The sequence below is a fragment of the Oncorhynchus clarkii genome, chromosome 5 (genome assembly GCF_045791955.1).
Source record: "Oncorhynchus clarkii lewisi isolate Uvic-CL-2024 chromosome 5, UVic_Ocla_1.0, whole genome shotgun sequence".
Taxonomy (NCBI): Eukaryota; Metazoa; Chordata; class Actinopteri; order Salmoniformes; family Salmonidae; genus Oncorhynchus; species Oncorhynchus clarkii.
In genome coordinates, this window is record NC_092151.1 from 23,974,528 (window position 1) to 23,983,349 (window position 8,822).

Genomic DNA, 8,822 nt, shown 5'->3' on the forward strand with positions numbered 1-8,822 from the left:
GGATTGTATCCTCATGGCTAAACAGCAGATTGTTGAGAGTCAGCAGTTCTTTCTCCTTCTCCCCCAGACATGCCTGAAGCTGGCCTATCGTGTCTGTCACTCCATCGCTTGACTAAACGTGAAAAGGGACAGAGGTTAAAGATGGGTCAACTTGACATTATGTAACCTAATTTACTCCATTACTCCAGCATTTCATTTCATTTACATTTTGTTAATTTTGCAGATGCTCTTATCCAGAAAGACTCCAGAATGGCAGTCAGCACATTCAACCAAGGTAAGTAAAATCAACCACAAAACAGTTATGTTGATACCAGGGATTGAACCCAGAAACTCATACATGCAAAGCATGCACTCTACACTGAGCAACATCCCCCTCTATGAATGGATGATATTCATACCTGAACAGCTTTTTTCTTCTCACTATCTTTCTCATGTATTTTGCGGTTGAGTTTCAGGACGGCGGCTTCCTGCTCCTTGGCTTTAAACTCATACTCAGCCAGCTGGAAATCCTTCTCTGCCATCATATCCTGCATCTCCTGAACAGTGAGTTATCAGCACCATTATTATCATCATTATGACATTATTATTATAGATTTGGGACCTATCTAGTCATTCTCTGTTCCTGCAACAAACACACTGTACTACACCATATATCCAAAAGTATGTGGACACACCTTCAAATGAGTGCATTTGGCTATTTCAGCCACACCCATTGCTGAAAAGTGTATAAAATCAAGCACACAGCCAAAATTAAAGATTCTCCATACACAAACATTGGCAGTAGAATGGCCTTACTGAAGAGCTCAGTGACTTTCAACGTGGAACCGTCATAGGATGCCACCTTTCCAGCAAGTCAGTTCTTCAAATATCTGCCCTGCTAGAGCTACCCCGGTCAACCTAAGTGCTGTTATTGTGAAGTGGAAACGCCTAGGAGCAACAACGACTCAGCCGCGAAATGGTAGGCCCCACAAGCGTCGCCTCCAGGCCACACAAGCTCATAGAACGGGGCCGCCGAGTGATGTCCTCGGTTGCAACACTCACTACCGAGTTCAAAACAGCCTCTGGAAGCAACGTCAGCACAATAACTATTCGTTGGGAGCCTCATGAAATGGGTTTCCATGGCCGAACAACCGCACACAAGCCTAAGATCATCATGTGCAATGCCAAGTGTTGGCTGGAGTGGTGTAAAGCTCGCCGCCATTGGACTCTGGAGCAGTGGAAACCAGTTCTCTGGAGTCATTAATCACGCTCCACCATCTGGCAGTACGACAGACGAATCTGGGTTGACGGATGCCAGTAGAATGCTACCTAAGTTTGGTTGAGGAGAAATAGTGGTCTGGGGCTGTTTTTCATGGTTCGGGCTAGACCCCTTAGTTCCAATGGAGTGAAATCTTAATGCTACATCATGCAATGACATGGTAAACGATTCTGTGCTTCCAACTTTGTGGCAACAATTTGGGAAAGGCCCTTTCCTGTTTCAGACAATGCCCCCGTGGACAAAGCCAGGTCCATACGGAAATGGTTTGTCAGGAACGGTGTGGAAGAACTTGACTGGCCTGCACAGAGCCCTGACCTCACCCCCATCAAACAACTTCGGGATTAATTGGAATGTCGTCTGCATACCAAGCCTAATCGCCCAACATCCGTGCCCGATGTGCAATATGTAATTTGATGCTTGATTTGATCATGAATTTAGGATATTGTGTCTCATTCCACCTTCAGGTGTCTGTCATATTTCCTCTTCTCTCTGCCATGATCCTGTTCCAGAGCCTGAGAAAAAAAAGGTTTTAAAGGTTAGTGACTGACACACACACACATGCAGAAACACACACAGACACACACACACACACACTGACCTGCAGGTCCATCTCTCTCTGAGCAATGAGAGATGACAGCTGGCGGTCAGGGTCAGCTGATGGCTGGTCTCCGCTACCCTGGCCAGCACCACTGTATCTCAGCTGGTCTATTAGAGCCTCCTGGGACTTCACAGACGCCTGCAGCTGCTCTATCAGCCTGGGAGAAAGTGAGGGACATAGAGAGAGAGATAATGAAAGAAGAAGAGGAAGATAATTAGAGGGAGAGCAAGAGTACAATCCTGTAACAGGTAAGGACAAACTTAATTCATTGTGATTCCATGGAGGGAACAGATAAACCTAAGGAGGTCTCCAGTCTCTCCTACCAGTCTCTCTCTTCCAGCAGACTGAGTAGGTCCTGGAACTTCTCTGGGTTCTGGTCTGGTTCCTGTTCCTTGGATAGGGGGTCAGTCTGTGTGGGTGCATCGGACTGGGAGTGTTCAGGCTGGGTGGGGGTGTCCAACTGGGAATGGTCAGTCTGTGTGGGTACGTCAGATTGGGAGTGACCCTCCCCCTGAAGCTCCTTCTCCAGCTCCAGGCAATGCGTCCTCTCATGATCCAACATGGTTGTCAGCTTCCCCACCTCCACTCTGGATGAATCCAGATCCTGGAAATAAATGGGAATGATATTCAGCAAATCTTGGAAGACATTGGAGAACACTTGGTTATGGAATACATCTTTGGCCTAAATGTGTTGTTCAGATACCTTCCCCAGCTGCTGGATCTTGGTGTTGCAGTACTCTCTGAGCTGCTCCATCTGCTCTGGGTAATCTTGACAGTACTCTCTGAGCTGCTCCATCTGCTCTGGGTAATCTTGACAGTACTCTCTGAGCTGCTCCATCTGCTCTGGGTAATCTTGACTAAAACACAGATAGATTAGATACAATACCAACAAATATGATTTCTAGTCAGTCAAAATGAAAGGTTCTCGGCTAAACTTACAGTGCAAGGGCAGAGACCCTCTGCAGCTCCTTCATTTCCTCTTTCAGTGTTTCAACCTCTACCTTCAGGTCAATGTTCTGTGTTGAGACAAAATCACATGTAGTTATACAGTAGGCCTGCCTGTACAGTATTCCTTCAATGTAGTTACATGACTGTGCTGTTCATGGCTTTTTTGAGATCCGTCTCTGATCACTCACTGTTTTGTACATTTCCTCAACAGAGTCATCACACCTCTGCTGCAGCCGCTCCTCGTAGAAGAAGATGCGGAGTCTGAGGTTGAAGTTGTCCTTCTTTAGGTCAGAGATGATCTGAGAACAACAGTGTGAGGAGGAATAGTAGTGTTGGACCAGAGTTACATGTACTGCCTATCTATGGCTCTGGTGAGGCCTATTTAGAGCAGCATTTTTTAATGAGTAGTAAGAAATCTTTTGAATTCATGGCCCCATTTTAAATGACTAAATGTATTGAAGCCTTCATAAACCCTTTATATGACCGATATGCAAATGTTTTAGAAGTCAGAAATAAGCAACTGTCATGCTATAAATGTTGGTTAAAAGGTTGCCACTATTGGCAAAGCACCAGATCACTTGTTATATCATCCATCCTTAGTACTTTGCTTATAAATCATTTGTGAAGCATTTATCTAGTTGTGCTTATGAAGACGATTATACAAACAGACTAGTCGTCATGTAGGCTAGTGTAGGTCGACGGTCCGCCCCTAGGTGGTGAGGTTAGGCACCAACACATCTGCCACACTGACCCTCAACACAGGGGTCGTGCTTAGTCCACTTCTGTACTCCCTGTTCACACACGACTGGGAGCCAGGCCTAATCAACCCAGCATCCGTGCCTGACCTCACTAATGCTCTTGTGGCTGAATGGAAGCAAGTCCCTGCAGCAATGTTCCAGCATCTAGTGGAAAGCCTTCCCAGAAGAGTGGAGGCTGTTATAGCAGCAACTGGGGGACCACCATATTAATGCCCATGAATATGGAATGAAATGTTCAACGAGCAGGTGTCCACATACTTTTGGTCATGTAGTGTATCTACCTCAATTACCTCGTACCCCTGCACATCAACTCTGTACTGGTACTCTGTGTATATAGCCAAGTTATCATCGACTCTGTACTGGTACCCTGTGTATATAGCCAAGTTATCATCGACTCTGTACTGGTACTCTGTGTATATAGCCAAGTTATCATCGACTCTGTACTGGTACCCTGTGCATATAGCCAAGTTATCATCGACTCTGTACTGGTACCCTGTGTATATAGCCAGGTTATCATCGACTCTGTACTCTTCTATAATTTCTCTATTTTCTTCCTCTCTGCATTGTTGAGAAGGGCCTCAAATAAGCGTTTCACTGTCAGTCTACACCTGTTGTTTTCGAAGCATGTGACTGCTGTGTCTGCACCTGTGTTATCTCCTTCATGGTGAATGGTCCATCGGTGGTCAGCAGGTCCAACTGCCCCAGCTCTTCTGCGAGGTCCATTTTTTAACACTCTGCTGACAGTTTGGTTTGACCTAAACACGGCCTGGTCTGGTGTTTAGCAAACCAAGCAGTGAAACACGTAACCATGAGAATTCCACAAAACATGATATCTCATGTATAATATTTTATATTTAGAGTACTGTATTTCACCTGTTTAGAGCAGTAAAACCATGTTCATATTTGAATACGTCCTGCACCCAACTGCTTCTCCTTACCTTCAATGACACCAAAGCACATTCTAGAACTCAGTAAATAATTTGATGCCTGACTGATGTGATGTAACAATTGTCTCCTAGGTAACAACATGAAGCTTCTACATTCCTTAAAAGTGATAGCTATCATTAAGAAACTTTCCCACCTTCTTTGATATCATCAGCGAGGATGAGGCGAAGCAATATATTTTTCAACTGTTTGAAGATTTGACTGATATATGCAGTGGTGATGTTAGTATGTAAATCTTGGTGTACATGTATTTTTTTAGATGCTTGTCAGCAAAGCCACTACACAACACAACACAATACATTAATTGCACTGTAACGGTGACAAACGGTGCCCACAAACTGTTCGGGCCTACATTTGAGATGTACAAACTATGGCATAAGGGGACAACGAGCAGATTAAAGGCAATCCGTAATTTTGATTAAGACATTAATGAGCAAGCTAGGCTGTACATAGTCAATATAACTTTTTATTTCAGCACTTTTGAAATGTACAGCGACATAATTCAGAACATTGGCCATTCTTACAGTATTCTCTCTGTACCCCAAGTCAGAATCGTAGGATAAATAAAGGGGGCATAAGCAGACAATGAAAGCTCTTACAATATTCAATGATTACATTTCTCTAAAACAGGCTATAGGCTATATGTGCACCATCAAGTCAGAACAGTAGGTGAAATTATGAGGGGAAAAGGGACCAAATTATTAGGGTGAGGGATATGGGCTACTAACAGCTTACTACACAACATACACTTAGTATTACTTTCTTAGCTACGGTATATATATCTCCCCTGGCATATTACATATTTATGCAGCAGCATACAATACATTTTTGGGCACACCTTGTCCCCATGAGTGACAGAACACTGAGTCAATCATAGCACAATTAGAGAACATTTCCAACCCCTACGCTCTGTATTTTCCGCTGACTGCACTGAAAGCACTGAGCTAGGCGGAAACATCTGCATTTTGGTGCTGCCTTACTCAAGAAAGTAAAAAGAGCCCATGTTTGTATGCGTCTTTATTAACTTAATATTATTATTTTTTAACATTGTTTGCAAACTGATATGTTAAATGTATTAATGCCAAAATAACATGCAAAACAGGCAACCTGAAGAGAGAGAAAAAAACAACAAAAAAACAGGCAACAGGTCGCCACTGGATGGCGTCCACGATACTGAAATACATGGATATTACAATGCATATACAATAAGACATTCAAGTTGAAAGCACAAGTAAAATTCATGATAACAACATGTACATTAAGGAGACTCAATGTGTTGATTAATGTTTATTTACCACCATCTTTGATGGCCAAAGATCATATCCAAATATAGCCTTTCTTCTGTGATATCAAATCTCTGGTGAAATAAAACGTTGAGGTCACAGTATGTGACAGTATGTAGTATGGAGATACTGCCATCTTGTGGTAAAGGTGAAGAACAACCTTCCCGGTGTCCTCCGTAGGCAATTTAACTACAGTATATTCTCTGCGATAACGGAGTATACTTTTTTTGAGAAATGGCAACTGCAAAAACGTTATTTCATTGATATATTCAATTACATTTCCCATGCTTTGTTTAGAAAAGCGTACTTTTTCTCGATATATACGGAAGGGGATGTAGCTCAGTGGTAGAGCGCATGCTTTGCATGTATGAGGCCCCGGGTTCAATCCCCGGCATCTCCACAGTTGTTTTCACAATTTTGAATAAACCCATTGTTTGTCCAAATCTCTATGGTTTCACCCGTAGTTTAGTTTAGCTCAGTGTTATTGGTCAAACAAAATACGTAAGCAGCACGCACTGCTTATTTAAACTCAGACTTGTGTTCGATTGTGACCACTCAAGGCTTCCTCTCTGCATGACTACAGACCATTGAGATTGATGAAAAGACAGAGATTTTCGGATTGTATGTGCACTGTAGTTGACATAAGGAATCGGTTGAAAGTAAATATGACAAATGTAACATCATGATGTCCACTACAGAAGACATTTATGAACAAGCTCTTATTTAGATCTTATTTATTCTTGGATCCAAGGGAAGCCAGGCTTCCCCAAAAATGGACCAGGAAAAAGAAAAAATATATAATAATTTATCTTTCGTCTCTCTGTGTTTCATAATGTTCCTTAATTTCGCAAGAGGCTGAATAAATCTCACAGGAGAAAGCATCCGTGCGAGCGAATCAGCGCCCCTCTGTCTCTCTAAGTGTAGGCCATCTATCTGATGCTGTCTGTTGTCTCCTATCAAATCCCATTGAGAGCATACCTTACTGACAGAAAAACTTGAATTGTTGCATCTCGTTGTGTTGTTGTCCTCCGGTGGCTAGCTAGCTACCTAAAATTGGCCCCTTCCTAAATTAGACATGGATGGATATAGGGATTTGGACTTGTGATTTTACATAATTCTCACTTCTAGCCAATTGGCGATTCTGATCCAACCATAAATTCATACATTGTTGTGCCCCTGGCCTGAGTGGATGGAAGTTCAATATGTAGCTAGATGTAGAAGGCGAATGTTAACTAGCTAACGTTGCCCATGAATGGAAGTTAGGCTACTGAGCAAGCATTTTAGCCAGGTAGAGTAGTGCAACAAAAACTAAAAGGCCGCAAAACCTGGACCTATAGGGGAGGGTCCGGGTAGGCATCTATCAGTGGTGGCGGCTCTGGTGCGGGACATAGACCCCGCTCCACCTCTGGCTCACCCCACTTTGGTGGCGCCTCTGTTGCGGGGAACCTCGTTACCGACCCTGGACTGGGGACCCTCTCTGCGGGCCCCGGATTGGGAACCCTCACTGCGGGCCTCGGACTGGGGACCATCGTTGCGGGCCCCGGACTGGGCACCCTCGTTGCGGGCCCCGGATTGGGTACCCTCTTTGCGGGCCCCGGACTGGGCACCCCCGTTGCGGGCCCCGGACTGGGCACCCTTGTTGCGGGCCCCAGACTGGGAACCCTCGCTGCGGGCCCCGGACAGGGCAACCTCGCTGCGGGCCCCGGACTTGGCACCCTCGTTGCGGGCCCTGCAGCTGCATCCCTGCGCCTTCTTCTCCCACTCCCACTGCCATGGAGAGGAAATATGATGTGGGGAATCGGGAGCTTCTCGCGGTGAAGATGGCATTGGAGGAATGGAGGCACTGTTTTTACAACTAATACCGGTTTGCCTGAGGCTGATGCTGTGCAGGTGTTTGTACACATGCGTATACACACACTCTCATTCAAATAAACACATACAAGAACACACACATACACGTAATAGTGCCAGACATGCACACAAACATATACAGTTGATATTGCTGTCATGATTTTAGTTGTCCTTGATGTCCTTTGTTTTAAATGTATTATTAAAAAATAAATGCATTGTTGTTTGCTGTTTTCTTCTGTCTTTTCCTTGTTTCTCTTTAGTTCATTCTCTTGGTTGTTGGTGCATTGGGGGGTTCTTGGGGGTGGGGAATGGAATTAATTGTATTTTTTATTTTATTTAATCTTATCTTTTTATCTTCCTGGGGGGGACTGTGGGAGGGGTCTCGAATAGTTGAGGGACAGCTATTGGGCAACTGTGGGGGGATCTTGGAGGGTTCGGGTTCACGTTTTTTGGCCTGGTGGTAGATCGGTCAACATGCCCTTGAGCAGGGCATTGACCCTCGATGCTTCTGTGTGTCGCTCTGAATGGGAATCTGTTGGATGACTGGTATGAAGTAGTTATTGAGCGGCTTCACTGCAAGTTTATTGTATGTTTCGAATATTCAATAAAAATAATAAACATTTTAAAAAGTTGTTCTTTGCCCTTGTTTTTGTTCTTTTCCCTCCTTCTCTGTTCTCACAAATGTTTTATCAGCCAGTCCCCAGTGTTACAGAGAAACACAAATTAAAGCTCCCTGCTCGTTTGTCATCCAGTGCAGGAACATTCCCCTAAAATCTGTGTCTGAGATCCTTACTAATTAAGATTGAGTTAGACGGTCTTTTCCCTCCCCTAACTCCTGGAGATCATCATTTTGTAAGTGCTTCCTCTTTCCTAAAAAGCTATTTGTGGGCCAAGGAAAACAAATGTTGGATGTCATTGAAAAACATTTTTCATAATATGTTTTCTGCCAAGACATTGTAGATCGAAGGGGCAGCATCACAAAGGCGTCTGTGTGAATGAGTTAAACCATGTCATCTGAATTGCCACAGAGCTGGACCATGGAGAAGGTTAGACAGAGGAGCGCGTAACTCTCTGATTTGAGCTGGAACAGATGACCATAGAAGGAACATAAGGCCTATCACACAGGGGTAACAGGACACACTTTAACTGGGAGACAAAATAGAGACATGCAAAACATTCTT

General features: G+C 44.0%; 1 non-coding gene across 1 annotated transcript; it reads left to right on the forward strand.

Moving 5' to 3' along the window:
• Positions 1-6,118: 6,118 nt before the first annotated feature.
• On the forward strand, positions 6,119-6,190 carry trnaa-ugc (transfer RNA alanine (anticodon UGC)). Its single transcript has one exon. It is a non-coding gene; the product is annotated as a tRNA-Ala (tRNA).
• Positions 6,191-8,822: the final 2,632 nt, after the last annotated feature.